Consider the following 21,063-nt stretch of genomic DNA (forward strand, 5'->3'; position numbering starts at 1 on the left):
AAGTCTGTTGGACTTACATAATAAAAAACATACTCAGTATAGTTCATGTGTACCTGTTAAAGCCACATTAATGTTTTGTGGGAACTACTATAGTTTTCTGTTTAATCTACCTAGCCTGCTCAAGGGGTACATAAGATTATTTATTTCATGTGAATAGAGGCATTTCGTACATTCTTCTACAGGATCCATCCTAATCTCTTATCTACAGCATTTATCATAACATTTTAAAACAAATAGTCAATAAAGACGAACACATTTCTTTGAACAACATTCATGTATGTTTCTCAAAAAATAAAACAATATCAACATCCAACGACACATCCAGATGAGCTTTTGGTTTTTCCATCATGCAAGGCAAGGCAAGTTTATTTATATAGCACCTTTCAACACAAGGCAATTCAAGGTGCTTTACAAAAATGAAAGACATTCAGACAACGAAATCCTGACTGGAACACATCCAAACAGTTATTTAAATGCAAGAAATTACTCAACTGTTGAAAAACTACTTTTTCAATGATTTTACCTAGAAATGGCAGGTTTGATATTGGCCTGTAATGCAGCCTAAACTATGCCAGGAGAATTAACAAATACATTGAAAATAAAGAAATAAAAGAAATAAAAAATGTTTGTGTTGCATGTATATATACATTATTGTGTTAGAACACAGCAAGGAAGCTTAAAGCGGACCTATCATGATATATTTGAATAATATAGTGTAGGACCATACCTAAGGCATATTTATACTTTTTTTTTTTTTAAATACCAAACAGATCATGCATTTTAGCCATTCCTCATTTCGCTCAAATATTTTTTGCATGATAGGTCCCCTTTAAAGGAAACAATTCTCCCGACTAAAATAAAGGTTTATTGTGCCAAATGGCAAAAAAAGCTTATTTTTGTAACTCATTAATAAAAAATACCAAAGCCTAGTCGAAAAAGAAAAGAAAATGTCCGGCTTCTTACCTAAGTCCTACCAGAAAAACAGGAGAAAAAGGGGTTCAAACAAAAAGGGTTTCTCACTCCAACAAAACAAAGCGTGTCCTCAAGACAGGTTACATTAGCTTAGCTTTACAATAATGAAAAAAAATGTACAACACAGAATAACAGATCAGATCTTCTACCACAGACACAGAGTTTGGAGTAGGAGAGGTCGATGAGAGGGCAGATGGACTGCATGGCTGCAGCTGAAATACTGCTGTATCTTCAGGCGGACCAATCAGCAATGGTCCATGGCAACAGCTCACTCAAATAGTTTGTTTTTTAACAATTGGGCTTTCTTGGAGAGCATGTTGCCTTCTAGCTCCATAAAAAATTTCTGGAGCACTTCGAACGTGTACTTCAGTTTAGGGGGGTAGTTCAGGTTCATCACATATATGAGTCCGAACAGCATGGTAGCAGCTAATGCAATGTTGTCCACATCAGTTAGTACCTGTTGGCCTTCCAGGACAATCCCAATATCCTCTGCTCTCATGGTGGAATTGGGTTTGACAACATAAAGTCCCACTGTAATCCCCTCAATGGACCGCAGAAGGACTTCTTCATCTTCTGCCTGCAGAGTGCACAGTCACAAAAGGAACAGAGTGAGATCTAACAAATCAATACATATATATACCCACAGGGTTGGGTTGTAACGTAATACATGTAACGGCGTTACGTAATCAGAATACAAAAATCAAGTAACTGTATTCAGCTCGCGTTACATTTGAAAAACGAGTAATCTGATTACAGTTACTTTCGTAAACCTGAAGTGAATACATTTTGGATTACTTATTGGAATTATTCGTGGAAAGATTTCCTCACAACATTTAATATTCATTACTAAAGGTACACCCGAATCATCACAGCGCACAAAAACTGTTACCGCCGCAGATGGACCAAAAAAGGGAGCGTTTGAAAAAAAAGGGGCGGGTCCGCTCAGTGAAACAATAACAACGAAACATGGAGGAACAAAAGTCTGCGTTTAAGTCGTGTATGTGTAGAGGTGTGTGTGTTTAAAACACATCAGCCTGCGGTCGCTCTTTAGCCTTATGATTCTGAAGGTAAACACAGCGAAGGCGGTGCGTGAAAGGTGGTGTGTGAAAGGTGGTGCGTGAAAGGCACTGCACGCTCGGCTTCTCAGAGGCTGAGTTAACCCTCCCGCTGCCTCCTGGTGCTGCAGAGATTTCATGAAGTGAAGGAGGTTTTCCTTCTATAACACAGCTGCGGGCAGCAGATACTGTGAGAGTCACAGACATGAATATATAGATCAAGGCAGACTGGTGCACAGAGTATCCTGTTTTGCCAATCCGGTGCTTAAACAAATATAGCTCTAGTCTACACCCCTGGCCGAAATGTACTTAAAATGAAGTCCGAGTTCGACATTTTAATTCATGTCCTGCCAACACTGACAGGACAGAAGGTGACACGCCCGTTCTAAGCCGTGTCCCTCACTCCTCACATCCCAAGCTGCATTCTCAAAAAGTGTATTATGTTGTTGCATCGTTTCAGATGTTATGTTTTAGTTGTGCTCTTGATAAGCCATTCAAACAGTAAAAACACGTTCAGTTTCCTTTTGCTTTTTGTGTCTCCTGTTTACCAAAGCATACCCATCTGTGATGGAAAAAGAAAGTAATCCAAAAGTAAGCTAAAAGTAATCTGATTACGTTTTTTTAAGACACGTAACTGTAACTGTATTCGGATTACTTTCAGAGCCATGTATTCAGTAATCAGTAACTGATTACATTCACAAAGTAACCCTCCCAACCCTGTCTACCCATTACTAAGTCCCTGTGTTTAACAAGTACATTTGGTCAGATTTCAGTACTTTTAAGCCTCCTTGTTATCTGATATACTCCTGTCTGTCCTGATAAAAAATGTTTCATTTCCTGTATCCGTTTACAATTAAAAGCCCTCTAGCTTTTCATTGTAGTCTGGCCATTAAACAAAACACAGGGATGTTCACATACTTTTGCCTATATACAGTACTATGTGATGTTTCAATAAATACATATTTTAACACCCAACAAAAAAATCAAAAGGTCAAATATTACTTCTACTTACCACAAACTCTCTCATTGAGGGACACACACAGCCCCTTGAGAAGACAATCCCGGCCTAAATCGACATCATCAACCTAAGTGAAGGGGAATAAGAAAAGAAAGAATCTGTTTTGCTCAATGAAATGTGTACACTATTGACTCGATGTATAATTTGTATAATGTATAATGAATTCTTACTTGAGTCATGTTTGATATAATACAGTTCAGACGCTGGCCTATCTGTCCTCCTCTCTACTCAAAAACCTTCAGAAGTTTGTCAGATAGCACATCCAGCTGAGAGAGAACTCTTGATTGGAGGGGCAGGGTTGTTATGCGCTTAAACTCTGCATGTATCAAAGAAAACTAAATATCACAGTCATAAAAATCATGAAATCATTTCCTAATGATGTTATGATTGTAGTTGTGTGCTTGCCTCAAAACGATGCAGAGAAACTAGTCCATGCATTTGTTACTTGAAGGCTAGCTTATTGTAACTCTTTATTATCAGGGTGTACCAAAAACTCAGTTAAGTTGCTTCAGCTGAATCAAAATGTATTGACCAGAGCACGGAAAAAGGACCACATTACTCCTGTTTTGGTTTTATACTGAGAATAACTTTTTATATCAAGTACGAACAACCAGGTTAGACTACATTACATTTCATTTAGTTTACGTTTTTTTCCAAAGCGACTTAAAATAAGTATTACTGTAATATAAGACTACATATAAGAAACACCCTTATAGCCATTTCAACAAACAAAACATTATCACTTTTGTGAAGGAGGCTTTATCTTTTGCCTCTTACTTTCTGAATAACTTTTGCCTAATAAATCAGAAAATGTGTATATCCCTGCAATGTTTGCAGTATGTAAATGTTATGAATAAATATTCAGAAATTGTCAGACTAATACCAGTTTTCAATTAGTTAAAGATGAAGTTTAAGTTAGTCAAGTAAATCACACAAAACATTTGAATACTCACCATTTACTACAGAGCTTTTGGAACAATGTTCAAAGGAAGGCTGAGGTAAATCTTCTCCACACCAATTACCTATTACAGAAAAACATATTTGAAATTATTTCATTATTCACACACAAATACAAAAATGTTCTGCTCCTTAAAGGCGACATTTACCATTTAATTATGTACCTTTAGGTTAATATGAACCGACTTCGGCCGAGATGGGCGCCTCCAGTGTAAAAAGCTACAGTAGCCTATACTAATGCAATGAGTACAACTTTGTACGGAGCCATACACATCAGCGTTGCGAGCCCATTTCCATTGGTTTCAATGGAGACGTGCACTGCAGCAGCGCGTACCGCTCGTCATGTGACGAGGAACAACCAATCACAACCGAGAAACATCTCAACTTCCGTAAACACAAGTGTACGGCAAATATGGAAGATAAGTTAACTTCACAGCGGGTGGATCGTCACCCTTACTTGATCTGTCCGGCATGTCCCCATATTAATGGTATGTGCACCGCTGCTAAAAATGTAACACAATCATTAATATCCTCCACTTTCCAGTATCAAGTGTCGCTTTCCGGGACACACCCCCACACACAATATTGTGTCTCTGTTTTGATCTGTGTGTATTTACGGTATTTACATGAACACAGAGCGGATCAAAGCAGAGACATAAACACAGTTTTTCAGGGAAAACACTGCGGTCCCACAGACAATATTGTATCTTTAACAATCAACACCTTAAATGGGTAAAGATGGTCGCTTAACGTAAGGTAGGCCTACAACCTGCATCAGCGCCCTTAAAAGTCGGCACAAGAGTAGACATGCAGAGCCGGACTGACGCAGTAAAGTTCTACACCACCTGACAGCAGACATGAAACAATAATTTAAAACAAGACGTAGCCTATAGACATGCAAACATGCCGCAAGCTCATCCATCAGATATGACTCCCCCCTCCCCACTGAGCTCGGTTTAATGTGTATAACTTTGGGCAAGGTTCATAGTTTTAAATATTGTAAATCAAGCAACTGTCGGACTTACGCTCTACAAATACTCACAGTATAAAAAAACACGCTAAACACAAGTCAATCAATATAAACTCACCTTAGCTTTATCCTAGCTAACACCAGTGAATGACAATGTTTACAAATTGACAGCTGTATTTACGTTGCTCGTTGTAACGGCAAATGTGAACTCTGCTTTTTGCAAACAATGCGTCTTGTGATAACCTGTAACTATGTCGAACATTTGATGACATTAAACAACTTTTAATAACTTTTACCTTGTAGAGATGTTCTCGGGACAGAACCAGCTTACTCCTCCGATGCGGGAAGAAAAAAATGGTAGAACCCCTTCCCCCCTCCTTTGTTTAAAAAAGAAAAAGCTTCACATTTTTAAAAATAAATATATTTTGCAATTTTTTTTCTGCTTTACATCTTGTCCATTAAAGTGCCATATTGTTCAGGTTCAATTAAGAAACTATTAAAGTACGGGTTTGAGTCCGAGTCTGTGAATAAAATATTTGTAAATAATAATTAGAAGCTGAGTAATCGGCTGCGGAGCAAGCTGCTGACGTATGTGCTCAGTGGGCGGAGTTACAGAGACAAACATAACTTTTTTCTTATTTCTTAACATGATTGAGACTTATAGAACGTACACCCCTCAAGTATAACATAGTTCTACATGATTGATTGAATTTATTCATGTTTCTCGTCGAAACATGAATAAATTATGTTTCATATATTAAATGCATATTTGCAAATTGAACAACCCCACTTTCCCCTTTTTTCAGTGCACTCTATTTTGAGATCAAAGCACAGAGTTAACGAGCTGCTCCATCCACTCTAATGTTAAAATCTGAAAAGGCCTCTCTACCAAGCTCCAAACTAAGTTCAATATCTCAAAAAGTTTAAAAGATATCAAAAATATTTTATACAAGTATTATAGCTGAAGGTATTGTAATGTTTTGAAAGTTGGAATGAAGTGTCTGGCTGAAATTATGTGGAAGGAGTAGCATTTGGCGCAAGGTGTAGGAAAACAGGATTTGAAGGCATCTCTCATTGACTTCAATGTTAAAAAAAGAGTTTAAAAAAAACTGAATATTTCCAAAAATATGAAATAGTTTTAAAAATGTGAAGGTTTCCCATCGATTCCTGAACAGGCTGAATAGTTTAATATTTGAATGGTATCTGCAGCTGAAAGTAAGCTGAAGTTATGGAGTGCCAAAGTATTGGCTGAAATAATAAGTTTATTAAGGGGAAGAACTAGAAAATGCATTTCCTGCAGAAAATGCGTGCGAATGCTGTAAACTGTGAACATTTATGGCTGAATTTAGCTGAAAATGCAGAAAAAGCTGTATATGTTATTAGCTGAATGGTAGATGCTTTTAGCTACAAAAATGCAGAAAAAGCTTAATATTTAAAGGAAAAGGTTTAAAAAAGGTATAAACAACAACATGTATAGCCTTGATGTCCTGAAATAGCTGAATAATGTAATAGTTGAATGGGTTCTGCAGCTGAAAATAGGCTGAAGGAGTTAAATATCAGATGTAAGTAGTAGTGAATGAATTTGTATTAAGATGAGAAAAGAAAGTGTAAAGGCTTGGGAAAGCAGCAGAATATTTGAACTAACTTGATGGTGAATGATCTGTTGCCATGGCAACGACATTTGAATAAATCTCAAAACTTTCCCGTAGATGTCTTCACGGCTGGACTGTTAGCACACATGAAGTTTGAGCACTTTTTGAACATTTTCATATATTAAACATTACATTAGGAGGTTACATTACTCTCTCTCTTCTCTTGATCGCCCTCTCTCTTCTCTCTCTCTTCTCTTGATCGCCCTCTCTCTTCTCTCTCTTCTTTCTCTCTTCTCTTGATCACCCTATATTGCTCTCTTCTCTCTCTCTTCTCTTGATCGCCCTCTCTCTTCTCTTGATCATTCATCATCATCGGTGTGTGTGTGTGTGTGTGTGTGTGTGTGTGTGTGTGTGTGTGTGTGTGTGTGTGTGTGTGTGTGTGTGTGTGTGTGTGTGTGTGTGTGTGTGTGTGTGTGTGTGTGTGTGTGTGTGTGTGTGTGTGTGTGTGTGTGTGTGTGTGTGTGTGTGTGTGTGTGGCTCCAATCTGCCCAGCAACACCATGACAACCAACTGCAGCACTGAGAATAAGAATGCATTGAGGATTATATCTGACAAGTTTGCCACCTGTTTTTTGGCGTCCTCATTTTTCTGAACTCACTACAGTGTTTTAAACTCCCCCAAATGCCCCTACACCAAATATCTTCAACGTCCTAAAATATCACAATTTCATGACATGAAGTGTGTGAGTGTGTTTATGGATTTTGCTCATCTATGAATACGCCAACTATTGGTCACTTCTGGAACTTAACACACTTTTCACACACTTTAGTCACGTGACTCAAAGGGTCCTCATAAATCTCATATTTGTCAGGTTCAAACACACTCCAACGTTTTAAGCTGGTTTTAGTATTACTGCAATATATATCTATTTCCATGAACTCAGAAACAACTAAAATCATCAACAATTAATTACTGCTGATTGTAGTCACCTACCTAATCTAGAGAACTAGTTATTCCATCATTACTTTTATTTATATCGAATTGCCAGATGAGCTAATGTTAGCTTATTAGCTTAACGTAGCTAACTGCCACATGGAAGATTCTCTCAACAGAACTGGAAGGATTGCACACTAAATTGAGGTAATTCATTACTTTTTCTAAGATGTTACTGAAGCACAAGATATTATTTTAAAATGTGACTTGTAACAGTGGTTTCCAATTCAACACCAAATTCATAGATAATCAGTAGACCTAGTAAGTCATGTTATTTGTGGAGCTTACCGTGTTTTAGTAATTTTATAAGAATATTTACCTTTGAAGATGCTTTGTCTGTGCTCTTGTAACATTATTTGTTGAGGTGTTAAAGTAACTAGAAGTTACACAATTCTAACTGCAGTTGCCCAGGGTTTGCACTGAAAAGTTAACTTATCAAGCTAATGGGATCGTGCATTAGTGAGAACATGAGTTAGTACGTTATAATTAAAGAATAAATAATACCATTTTATAAAACATAATTGATACAAATACATTTGAATTTTTTTTAATGTATTTTGTATTTGTTCTTGTTGACCTTTTGTCATTCTTCCATGTAGATGTTTGCTAATTGAGGAACAAATGGTGAGTTACATCGTCCTCATATTGTTGTAGCAGATATTGTACAGTTCAAACTATTTCTATAGAGTCTTGAGTTACAAGCCCAGATCCTCATGTGAATTGTTTTTACTAAAATCTGTGTCCCCTACATGAAAAGTCAATGGATTGCTGACACGTTATTGTTGTATTTTAAATTGCAGAAACAGAGTGACATGATCACGGCTCAGCCTTTAGCTGACTCTGAAGGGAGCCAGAGATCCACCTCATCCTTCCAACTGGTAATTAAACATGTACTGTAGACTATTTCTATACAAGGTAAATTCATGTGTTAATCAAGTCCAATGTCTACATAAAATGCCTTTTTACCTCATTCAAATTAATATATCGTTTAATAATTGCAGAATCTCAATATAACTGTTACTTGTTTCTAAATAGCATAGTAGAAAGATATACCCTACCATTTGATGGCAGTATCTACCTCTTATAACATGAAAATGATCTTTATTGCCCCTAAATTCTGTTTTTTTTCTCTTTTTGCAAATGTATTTTCCAATTTAACCTAATGTGTATCAGTTTACATGATTTAATTAATAGGGAAGTAGATCAATACTTATTACTATGGGGTTTTAGTTGTTTGTAACGACAACAGCACAGCACACCTCAGAAGTCAGGAACACTGACTTTATGTAACTTCAGTCATCATGTCCTCATTTTGTTTTAGGTTGTGTAGTCTTGATGTGTTTCAGAGAACGTCCCCATATGGTACAACCCAACGAGTGTAGAGTGTGTGTGTTACATCGTCCTCATATTGTTGGGTAGCAGATATCGTCTTTAGGTTGCGTAGTCCTGATGTGTTTTGGTGGACGTCCCTATATGGTACGACCCAACGAGTGTAGAGTGTGTGTGTTACATCGTCCTCATATTGTTGGGTAGCAAATATCGTCTTTAGGTTGTGTAGTCTTGATGTGTTTCAGAGAACGTCCCCATATGGTACAACCCAACGAGTGTAGAGTGTGTGTGTTACATCGTCCTCATATTGTTGGGTAGCAGATATCGTCTTTAGGTTGCGTAGTCATGATGTGTTTTGGTGGACGTCCCTATATGGTACGACCCAACGAGTGTAGAGTGTGTGTGTTACATCGTCCTCATATTGTTGGGTGTAGATATCGTCTTTAGGTTGTGTAGTCTTGATGTGTTTCAGAGAACGTCCCCATATGGTACAACCCAACAAATGTAGAGTGTGGGTGTTACATCGTCCTCATATTGTTGGGTAGTAGATGTCGTCTTTAGGTTGTGTAGTCATGATGTGTTTTGGTGGACGTCCCCATTTGGTACAACCCAATGAGTGTGTGTGTTTCATGGTCCTAATATTGCTGGGTAGCAGATATTGTACAGTTAAAACTATTTCTATAGAGTCTTGAGTTACAAGCCCAGATCCTCATGCAAATTGTTTTTACTAAAATCTGTGTCCCCTACATGAAAAGTCAATGGATTTATGACACGTTATTGTTATATTTTAAAATGCAGAAACTGAGTGATATGATCACGGCTCAGCTGACTCTGAAGCGAGCCAGAGATCCACCTCATCCCTCCAGCAGGTAATTAAACATGTACTGTAGACTATTTCTATACAAGGTACATTCATGTGTCGATCAAGTCCAATGCCTACATAAAATGCCTGTTTACCTCATTACAATTAATATATCGTTTAATAATTGCAGAATCTCAATATAACTGTTACTTGTTTCTAAATAGCATAGTAGAAAGATATACCCTACCATTTGATGGCAGTATCTACCTCTTATAACATGAAAATGATCTTTATTGCCCCTAAATTCTGTTTTTTTTCTCTTTTTGCAAATGTATTTTCCAATTTAACCTAATGTGTATCAGTTTACATGATTTAATTAATAGGGAAGTAGATCAATACTTATTACTATGGGGTTTCAGTTTTTTGTAACGACAACAGCACACCACACCTCAGAAGTCAGGAACACTGACTTTATGTAACTTCAGTCGTCATGTCCTCATTTTGTTTTAGGTTGTGTAGTCTTGATGTGTTTCAGAGAACGTCCCCATATGGTACAACCCAACGAGTGTAGAGTGTGTGTGTGTTACATCGTCCTCATATTGTTGGGTAGCAGATATCGTCTTTAGGTTGTGTAGTCATGATGTGTTTTGGTGGACGTCCCTATATGGTACGACCCAACGAGTGTAGAGTGTGTGTGTTACATCGTCCTCATATTGTTGGGTAGCAGATATCGTCTTTAGGTTGTGTAGTCTTGATGTGTTTCAGAGAACGTCCCCATATGGCACAACCCAACGAGTGTAGAGTGTGTGTGTTACATCGTCCTCATATTTTTGGGTAGCAGATATCGTCTTTAGGTTGCGTAGTCATGATGTGTTTTGGTGGACGTCCCCATATGGTACGACCCAACGAGTGTAGAGTGTGTGTGTTACATCGTCCTCATATTGTTGGGTGTAGATATCGTCTTTAGGTTGTGTAGTCTTGATGTGTTTCAGAGGACGTCCCCATATGGTACGACCCAACGAGTGTAGAGTGTGTGTGTTACATTGTCCTCATATTGTTGGGTGTAGATATCGTCTTTAGGTTGTGTAGTCTTGATGTGTTTCAGAGAACGTCCCCATATGGTACAACCCAACAAATGTAGAGTGTGTGTGTTACATCGTCCTCATATTGTTGGGTAGTAGATGTTGTCTTTAGGTTGTGTAGTCATGATGTGTTTTGGTGGACGTCCCCATTTGGTACAACCCAACGAGTGTAGAGTGTGTGTGTTTCATGGTCCTCATATTGCTGGGTAGCAGATATTGTACAGTTAAAACTATTTCTATAGAGTCTTGAGTTACAAGCCCAGATCCTCATGCGAATTGTTTTTACTAAAATCTGTGTCCCCTACATGAAAAGTCAATGGATTTCTGACACTTTATTGTTATATTTTAAAATGCAGAAACTGAGTGATATGATCACGGCTCAGCCTTTAGCTGACTCTGAAGCGAGCCAGAGATCCACCTCATCCCTCCAGCAGGTAATTAAACATGTACTGTAGACTATTTCTATACAAGGTACATTCATGTGTCAATCAAGTCCAATGCCTACATAAAATGCCTGTTTACCTCATTACAATTAATATATCGTTTAATAATTGCAGAATCCCAATATAACTGTTACTTGTTTCTAAATAGCATAGTAGAACAACAACAGCACAGCACACCTCAGAAGTCAGGAACACTGACTTTATGTAACTTCAGTCGTCATGTCCTCATTTTGTTTTAGGTTGGGTATTCTTGATGTGTTTCAGAGAACGTCCCCATATGGCACAACCCAACGAGTGTAGAGCGGCGTGTGTGTTACATCGTCATCATATTGTTGGGTGTAGATATCGTCTTTAGGTTGTGTAGTCTTGATGTGTTTCAGAGGACGTCCCCATATGGTACGACCCAACAAGTGTAGAGTGTGTGTGTTACATCGTCCTCATAGTGTTGGGTGTAGATATCGTCTTTAGGTTGTGTAGTCTTGATGTGTTTCAGAGAACGTCCCCATATGGCACAACCCAACGAGTGTAGAGTGTGTGTGTTACATCGTCCTCATATTGTTGGGTAGTAGATGTCGTCTTTAGGTTGTGTAGTCATGATGTGTTTTGGTGGACGTCCCCATTTGGTACAACCCAACGAGTATAGAGTGTGTGTTTCATGGTCCTCATATTGCTGGGTAGCAGATATTGTACAGTTAAACCTATTTCTATAGAGTCTTGAGTTACAAGCCCAGATCGTCATGTGAATTGTTTTTACTAAAGTCTGTGTCCCCTACATGAAAAGTCAATGGATTTGACACGTTATTGTTGTATTTTAAAATGCAGAAACTGAGTGATATGATCACGGCTCAGCCTTTAGCTGACTCTGAAGGGAGCCAGAGATCCACCTCATCCCTCCAACAGGTAATTAACCATGTACTGTAGACTATTTCTATACAAGGTACATTCATGTGTCAATCAAGTCCAATGCCTACATAAAATGCCTGTTTACCTCATTACAATTAATATATCGTTGAATAATTACAGAATCTCAATATAACTGTTACTTGTTTCTAAATAGCATAGTAGAACGATATACCCTACCATTTTATGGCAGTATCTACCTCTTATAACATGAAAATTATCTTTATTGCCCCTAAATTCTGTTTTTTTTCTCTTTTTGCAAATGTATTTTCCAATTTAACCTAATGTGTATCAGTTTACATGATTTAATTAATAGGGAAGTAGATCAATACTTATTATTATGGGGTTTCAGTTTTTTGTAACGACAACAGCACAGCACACCTCAGAAGTCAGGAACACTGACTTTATGTAACTGCAGTCGTCATGTCCTCATTTTGTTTTAGGTTGTGTAGTCTTGATGTGTTTCAGAGGACGTCCCCATATGGCACAACCCAACGAGTGTAGAGTGTCTGTGTTACATCGTCCTCATATTGTTGGGTAGTAGATATCGTCTTTAGGTTTTGTAGTCATGATGTGTTTCAGAGAACGTCCCCATATGGTACAACCCAACGAGTGTAGAGAGTGTGTGTTACATCGTCCTCATATTTTTGGGTAGCAGATATCGTCTTTAGGTTATGTATTCATGATGTTTTTCAGAGAACGTCCCCATATGGTACAACCCAACGAGTGTAGAGAGTGTGTGTGTTAGATCGTCCTCATATTGTTGGGAAGCAGATATTGTACAGTTCAAACTATTTCTATATTGGAACCCAAATAACACAATATTTGATGTAAATATACTTATGGTGAAAACAATTATTAAGTCTTGCTTTCGAAGGAATGGCAGTATGTGCTTTTATCATGCATTATATTTTAATTTATCCTTTCAGATTCACAGAAGAACACAACACTTCACTTCAACAAAGCTTCCTCAAAGTGCTCCAATGGAATGCAAGGTAAATAAGCATTTTGTATTTACATTACTCTATTAGAAAAATGAATTGATCTTAACTGGATTTCTAAAAGGTGAATATCTCTTGAATTTTTTGGTTGAAATGCTGAGTGAATTGCTTTGAATGAGGGAATTGCTTTGAATGCTGAATGGAATGATTTTATGGAAGATGATTTTGAGAGTATTGATACCCACCTAAAGAGGAACTCCCTCCGATACACTGTGGGATTTTGAGAGTATTGATACCCACCTAAAGAGGAACTCCCTCCGAAACACTGTGGGATTTTGAGAGTTTATTGATACCCACCTACGTGAGGAACTCCCTCCGAATCACTGTGGGATTTTGAGAGTTTATTGATACCCACCTACGTGAGGAACTCCCTCCGAATCACTGTGGGATTTTGAGAGTTTATTGATACCCACCTACGTGAGGAACTCCCTCCGAATCACTGTGGAATTTTGAGAGTTTATTGATACCCACCTACGTGAGGAACTCCCTCCGAATCACTGTGGGATTTTGAGAGTTTATTGATACCCACCTATTTGAGGAACTCTCTCCGAATCACTGTGGGATTTTGAGAGTTTATTGATACCCACCTACGTGAGGAACTCCCTCCGAATCACTGTGGGATTTTGAGAGTTTATTGATACCCACCTACGTGAGGAACTCCCTCCGAATCACTGTGGGATTTTGAGAGTTTATTGATACCCACCTACGTGAGGAACTCCCTCCGAAACACTGTGGGATTTTGAATGGGCTTTTTATTATCACCGGTCTTTTTATGAGGAAATGCCTCTAAATTCTATCGGGAGATTTTAAATGTCACAACTAAATTGGGCAGTTGAAGGGAAACATTTTGGTAATAAATGTAAGACTGTGAATTAAAGTTTCATATTTGAACATGATCACAGCATCATTTTTTTGTGTTGTTTAGTATGATTATAATGTTGTAAAGAGAGAAGGTAAAAACCCTGTATTAGTTTGGACCTATTTTTCTTCAAATAAACTGATCCCACCTTTTGGACTGGGACAACTTAAAGGACATCTGCGCTCTCCTCTCCTGCTTCAAAGGTAAGATTGCACCCTGCCACACACACGTTTAGGTAGGAACACACCCCATTTACTGATACCAAAATCCTTCGGGATCGCTTAAACAGATTAAAAAGAGTTGTCTGAATTGAAACAGCAGTTAATTGAACCTGGTTCTTCGGGGAGTTAATAGAGGTGAGATCTTGCTGACGTTTGGTGGATCTGAGCCAAGCAGTAAACTTACATAGACTCAGTAACTTCGGTCGGGTCAATTAGTGAGGTCAGAGTAATTTACCGGAATAAATTAATCGGGGCCTCACCTAGAACTCTAAACACATCATGTCTTTCATAAATAAGGTTTGACTATGTTCTGTCTCAACAAATAATATAACTAGTACTTCAAAATATGGTTGATTCCATCATTATTTCCCAAGTTGTCACCATTGATTTGTTCTTGCCCACAAGTTGTTTGATGTGGTCTTCCAACTATTAAGAAAGAATTCGGAGTGGGGGCTACTTGTAACATGCTTCATTTATGGTAACTTTGGTAAACTATATTAAACGTTGTACCTTATTTAGACTGGTTAACTAAACATAGTGTACACTTGTGATGTTTCGTAGAAGCTGGAAGTTTTAATAAAAAGTTAATTCTGTGCTTTTTACAAGAAAAACACTAAAGAGAAAGTTGCTCATTCCTTTCAAACATGCCATATCTACTTCACTGTATCACACAGTGGAGGATAGGGGTTAACGTTTCTGGGTTGTGGGTGGTCTATTCTGGGTGTAATAAAAGGTTATTTTACAATTTATATGACCAAATAATTGGTTGTTAGGTTCTAAGTCAGGCATCCTCAAAGTACGGACTCCGGTCCGGATCCGGACCGAACCACAACTGTCTCTGGACTCTGAGCAAATTATACTTTTCATATGTATTATCTGTGTTATCTGCGAGGCATCGCCACAACGCAACGAGTCAAAATTATCCGCTATGTCCATAGACTGCAAACAGCGCTCATCGGACATTTATGAGAGAAAGTCTCTAATGTCCGAGTGCAAGTGAATGCAGCACAAGATGCACGTCATGTAACCCCTCCCCCGGTCCTGGCGCGAGCGTGGACATATGATAGACGGCGATTTCATTTGAACGGGACGGCGCAAAGCGAGAAGCATTCGGACCCAAGCACTGAAGGAATGAGGTATTTGCGGTCTACACTGACAGAGAAGAGACTGTCAGTGTGGCTGTACTCAGCATTGAATCAAAACGCACTAAAGCTGTTGATTTTAATAAGTTTGTGAGGCGTTTTGCTGAACAAGATGGTAATCGCCGCATTCAGCTGCAATAGACATGTCAACTTGATGCTCTGCTCACGGATGAGCATACAAAACTATTAAGATGATGACCTTACGTGTGTAAATATATTTTTTTCTTTGAGGGGGTCTGCCCCCAAAAAACTGTTTTAAGTCCTAAGAAAGTCAAATAAGACGGTGTGTAAAACTACACTGCCCAGCCAAAAAAAGTAACCACTTTGATTGAACTAGGCTAGTAGGTAAGGACTTTCCACTGGATAATAACTGAAGTATAAAGAATGCATGACTGAAGTGATGGAGGCCATGTTGAAGGCAAACACAAAGAGGAAATAACAGGTCAAATCAAGCAAACCCCCCTCTCAGATTCCACAGCAACCAGAAGAACATAAAGACTGGCTGGGGATTTGATTAATCAGCTTTTTGATGGAATAAAAAATGCACAGTGCATTTCCTTAGCTGTGGATGAGTCCACTGATACCACTGACAATGCTCAGTTGCTGGTGTTTGTGAGTGTTTATGATGAGGCAAAGGGGGAGTTTGTTGAAGATGTGTTGGGCCTGACGAACCTCAGTGGACACACAAGGGGGGGGGCAAGACATGTATAAAGCAATAATGGGAATGCTGAATGAAAGAGGGTGCAGCTGCCTTTATTCATAACTGTGCAGCTCTTACACTGCGACTCTGAGGGGTCAAGCACAGACACAATAACAATGAAAACGGCTGCATACAGACTATTTTTGTTTTTGCAACCTTGTGTTAAGAATCTTGTTGCAATTGTTTAAATGTTTGAATGACCGTAATAAACGGACCTTTGTCTTATTGAAACATTTATTTTAGACCTTTAAGATTTGTATTTGTGTACCCCTGTTCTAAGTCAACAAACAATGTTTTTAAGTTGTTGCGATTAGTCTTTCTCATAACAGGGAAATGATGAACCCAACTCTGGCAACAATAATACTCAGACATGTTTTGTAGTTAAAAAGCACTACATTTTGGATAGTTGACATAATCCTGTGACTTTTAGTTGACTAACAATTATTTAATCAAAGACAGCGCCTGTCACCATGGTTCCATCTTATTGCAACATGAATCAAGCATAATATCCTTATTGTTAGGTAAAGGAATAGTCATGAGGGCACCCTATTTTAATTTCCTATTTTCTCCTATTCTGGTTTATACTTCAATTTATATATTTTGCCAGGAATTCATTAAATGTAGAAACAAATAAAGTGTTTCATCATTTTTTCACATAAGCGTTTATTAGAGAATTTTTAACTTGAAAAATATTAAGACTTTAAGAGTAAACTGACCACAATTAAATGCTATATACCTTTTTAACTTAGCTTTTTTATGTTTCTGGACTGCTCAGTTTTAATATGTTGTATCAACAAGTTAATATGAATAGACTTTGCGTGTCAGAGGTTACCTGACTGGCGAACATGACTAATTATTTAATGTTGAAGTTTTAGTTTTTTAATGTTTTATGCAGATATTACAAACATAAGTAATAAAGGCAAAGTTGTAAATACAGACTCTATTTTGTGTATTACTGGGTCTCCATAAGTCCCTTAAACTTGAAAATGTAGTGTGTATCTATGGGGTCACAATTCATATAAACATGAAATATCAGTGTGTGTTGCTAAGGGGCTCATATGTCACATAAACCTGTTCATGTCCTCATAAGTAGTATTAAAATCAGGTCTCCGCAAAATATAGCATTAGACAAAATCTCAATAGATGGATGTCATCCAGGAAGCATGGATATTAATCACTTTTATTCCCAGGTCCCTAGGACCTTTGGAAAGGCATGTCCCCATTTGTCACGTTTTTTTCACAAGTCCTGATATGTCCTTTAAACACGTATGTGTGTGTGTGTGAGAGAGAGAGAGAGAGAGAGAGAGAGTGTGAGTGAGTGAGTGAGTGAGTGAGTGAGTGAGTGAGTGAGTGAGTGTGTGTGTGTGTGTGTGTGTGTGTGTGTTAGAGAGAGAGTGTGTGTGTGTGTGTGTGTGTGTGTGTGTGTGTGTGTGTGTGTGTGTGTGTGTGTGTGTGTGTGTGTGTGTGTGTGTGTGTGTGTGTGTTAGAGAGAGAGAGAGAGTGTGTGTGTGTGTGTGTGCGTGTGCGTGTGCGTGTGCGTGTGCGTGTGTGTGTGTGTGTGTGTGTGTGTGTTAGAGAGTGTGTGTGTGTGTGTGTGTGTGTGTGTGTGTGTGTGTGTGTGTGTGTGTGTGTGTGTGTTAGAGAGAGAGTGTGTGTGTGTGTGTGTGTGTGTGTGTGTGTGTGTGTGTGTGTGTGTGTGTGTGTGTGTGTGTGTGTGTGTGTGTGTGTGTGTGTGTGTGTGTGTGTGTGTGTGTTAGAGAGAGAGAGTGTGTGTGTGTGTGTGTGTGTGTGTGTGTGTGTGTGTGTGTGTGTGTGTGTGTGTGTGTGTGTGTGTGTTAGAGAGAGAGAGTGTGTGTGTGTGTGTGTGTGTGTGTGTGTGTGTGTGTGTGTGTGTGTGTGTGTGTGTGTGTGTGTGTGTGTGTGTGTGTGTGTGTGTGTGTGTGTGTGTGTGTGTGTGTGTGTGTGTGTGTGTGTGTGTGTGTTAGAGAGAGAGTGTGTGTGTGTGTGTGTGTGTGTGTGTGTGTGTGTGTGTGTGTGTGTGTGTGTGTGTGTGTGTGTGTGTGTGTGTGTGTGTGTGTGTGTGTGTGTGTGTGTGTGTGTGTGTGTGTGTGTGTGTGTGTGTGTATCAATCAATCAATGTTTATTTATATAGCCCAATATCACAAATGTTACATTTGTCTCAGTGGTCTTCTCAGTTTATACAGAATATCAGTATGACAATACGACACCCTCTGTCCTTAGACCCTCACATCGTACAAGGAAAAACTTCCAAAGAAAACCCAGTTTAAAGGGAAAAATGGGAGAAACCTCAGGGAGAGCAACAGAGGAGGGATCCCTCTCCCAGGACGGACAGACGTGCAATAGATGCCGTGTGTAAATTGAAAAGATAATACATTTGCAACATAGGTATTACAAATGTTTAGAAATGCATGTGTGTATAATAGGAAGATGAATCCACGAGGATATCCATCCAGGACCACAGCCACGACTCAAGATCCAGCGCTCGCGATCCAGGACACAGGACCGCAGGATCATCCATGACTCCGGATCCCAGCGTATATAGACACCAAAAAGAAAGACATTTGGGGAAGCTGGGTTAATCGGAACATGAGAGTACACAGGTATAGACAGAGAGAAGGAAGAAGTAAGATGTCCCCCGACAAACTAAGCCTATATCAGCAAAACTAGGGGCTGAATCTAATCAGCCCTAACTATAAGCTTTATCAAAAAGGAAGGTCTTAAGCGCACTCTTAAAAACGGATATGGTGTCTGCCGCCCGAACACAAACTGGAAGCTGATTCCACAAATGTGGAGCTTGATGAGAAAAGGCTCTGGCTCCCATTGTACTTTTAGAGATTCTAGGAACAACCAACAACCCTGCATTCTTGGAACGCAATGCCCTAGTAGGACAGTAGGGTATAATGAGTTCTTTAAGGTAAGATGGCGCCTGCCCATTAAGGGCTTTGTAGGCGAGAAGAAGAATTTTAAATTCTATCCTGTGTTCTATAGGGAGCCAGTGTAAGGCAGCCAGAACAGGAGTAATGTGGTCCCTTTTCCTAACTCTGGTTAGTACACGAGCCGCAGCATTTTGAATCAGCTGAAGCGACTTGACTGACTTCTTGGTACTCCCTGATAATAAAGAGTTACAATAATCCAGCCTAGAAGTAACAAATGCATGGACTAGTTTCTCTGCATCGTTTTGAGGCAAGATATGCCTGATTTTTGCAATGTTACGTAGATGGAAGTAGGCGGTCCTTGAAATTGATTTTATGTGGGCGTTAAAGGATAAATCCTGATCAAATATAACACCAAGATTCCTTATAGTCTCACTGGAGGCCAAATTAATGCCATCCATAGTTAGTATATCTTTAGATAATTTGTTTCGTAGATTATTCGGGCCAAGTACAATAACTTCAGTTTTGGTCGTGTTTAACATCAAAAAGTTTAAGGTCATCCACGTTTTTAAGTCCTTAAGGCAGTCTTGAATTTTATTTAGATGATTAATTTCATCAGGCTTGATTGATAAATATAGTTGAGTATCATCCGCATAACAATGAAAGTTTACAGAATGATTCCTTATAATATTGCCTAACGGAAGTATATATAATGTGAACAAAATAGGTCCGAGCACTGAGCCCTGTGGCACTCCATGGCTAACTTTGGTTTGCGTGGAAGATTCATCGTTAACACGTACAAACTGAGAGCGTTCAGATAGATAGGACCTAAACCAGCCTAAAGCAGTTCCCTGTATGCCAACTAAGTGCTCTAGTCTTTGCAATAGGATATCATGGTCGATAGTATCAAATGCAGCACTGAGATCGAGCAAAACAAGAATAGAGACAAGTCCCTTGTCTGAGGCTATTAGAATATCATTTGTGACTTTAACCAGAGATGTCTCTGTGCTATGATGTGCTATAAAGCCAGACTGAAAATCTTCAAATAAATCATTGTTTTTTAAGTAATCACACAACTGTTTTGCGACCGCTTTCTCAAGAATTTTTGAGAGGAACGGAAGATTAGAAATAGGTCTATAGTTGGCTAAAACCTCTGGATCGAGGTTGTGCTTTTTAAGAAGCGGTTTTATCACTGCTACTTTGAATGATTGTGGAACATAGCCTGATAATAAAGACATATTCATAATATTTAATAAAGAAGTGCTAATTAATGGAAAAACTTCCTTCAACAGCTTAGTTGGAACATGCACGTTGATGGTTTAGAAGAGAGAATCATTGAATGTAATTGTTCAAGGTTAATGGCTGAAAAGCATTCTAGTTTACTATCTAGTGTAATATTAGAACTTACGTTTCCGGGAGCTGTTGATAACACTATATTGGTCAAAGGCAAGAGGTCATTAATTTTGTTTCTAAGAGTAACAATGTTATCGTTAAAAAAGCACATAAAATCATTACTACTGAGTGCTATGGGAATAGAAGGCTCAATGGAGCTACAGTGCTGAAAAGAAATCTTGCATTATTCTTATTCTCATCTATTAATGAAGAGTAGTAGGCTGCTCTCGCTTTACGCAGTGCTTTCTTATATTCAGTATATATTGTGTGTGTGTGTGTGTGTGTGTGTGTGTGTGTGTGTGTGTGTGTGTGAGAGAGTGTGTGTCTCTGTGTGTTTGTGTATGTGTATGAGAGTGTGTGTGTGTGTGTGTGTGTGTGTGTGTGTGTGTGTGTGTGTGTGTGTGTGTGTGTGTGTGTGTGTGTGTGTGTGTGTGTGTGTGTGTGTGTGTGTGTGTGTGTGTGTGTGTGTGTGTTAATTGTTACAGCTCAAATGCATTGCAATGACTTCCATATTAAAAAAAGACTTTAAAAAGCTGAATATTTTAAAAAGTATAACATATTTTGAAACATTTGAAAGTTTCCCATCATGTGTTGAAAAGGCTGAATAGTTTGATATTTGAATGGTTCCTGCACCTGAAATTAGGCTGAAGGAGTTATATAAAGATATCAAATGTAAGTAGTAGCGATTGAATGTTTACAAACACCTGTGTGTTTAAACCTAGAGATCAAAGGTTTCCATGG

General features: G+C 38.6%; 1 long non-coding RNA gene across 3 annotated transcripts; it reads right to left on the reverse strand.

The window, feature by feature from the left end:
• Positions 1 to 331: 331 nt before the first annotated feature.
• Positions 332 to 5,480, reverse strand: LOC117445586 (uncharacterized). Of its 3 annotated transcripts, none has more exons than XR_011643180.1 (5): positions 5,269 to 5,480; positions 3,999 to 4,067; positions 3,216 to 3,380; positions 3,040 to 3,112; positions 332 to 1,549 (listed from the first exon to the last, which is right to left on the reverse strand). It is a non-coding gene; the product is annotated as an uncharacterized lncRNA (long non-coding RNA). The 3 variants fall into 3 exon arrangements; XR_004552029.2 differs by having other exon boundaries at positions 3,216 to 3,361; positions 5,269 to 5,463; XR_011643181.1 differs by lacking the exon at positions 5,269 to 5,480 and adding an exon at positions 4,167 to 4,308 and having other exon boundaries at positions 3,216 to 3,361.
• Positions 5,481 to 21,063: the final 15,583 nt, after the last annotated feature.

The sequence above is a fragment of the Pseudochaenichthys georgianus genome, chromosome 4 (genome assembly GCF_902827115.2).
Source record: "Pseudochaenichthys georgianus chromosome 4, fPseGeo1.2, whole genome shotgun sequence".
NCBI classification, from domain to species: Eukaryota; Metazoa; Chordata; class Actinopteri; order Perciformes; family Channichthyidae; genus Pseudochaenichthys; species Pseudochaenichthys georgianus.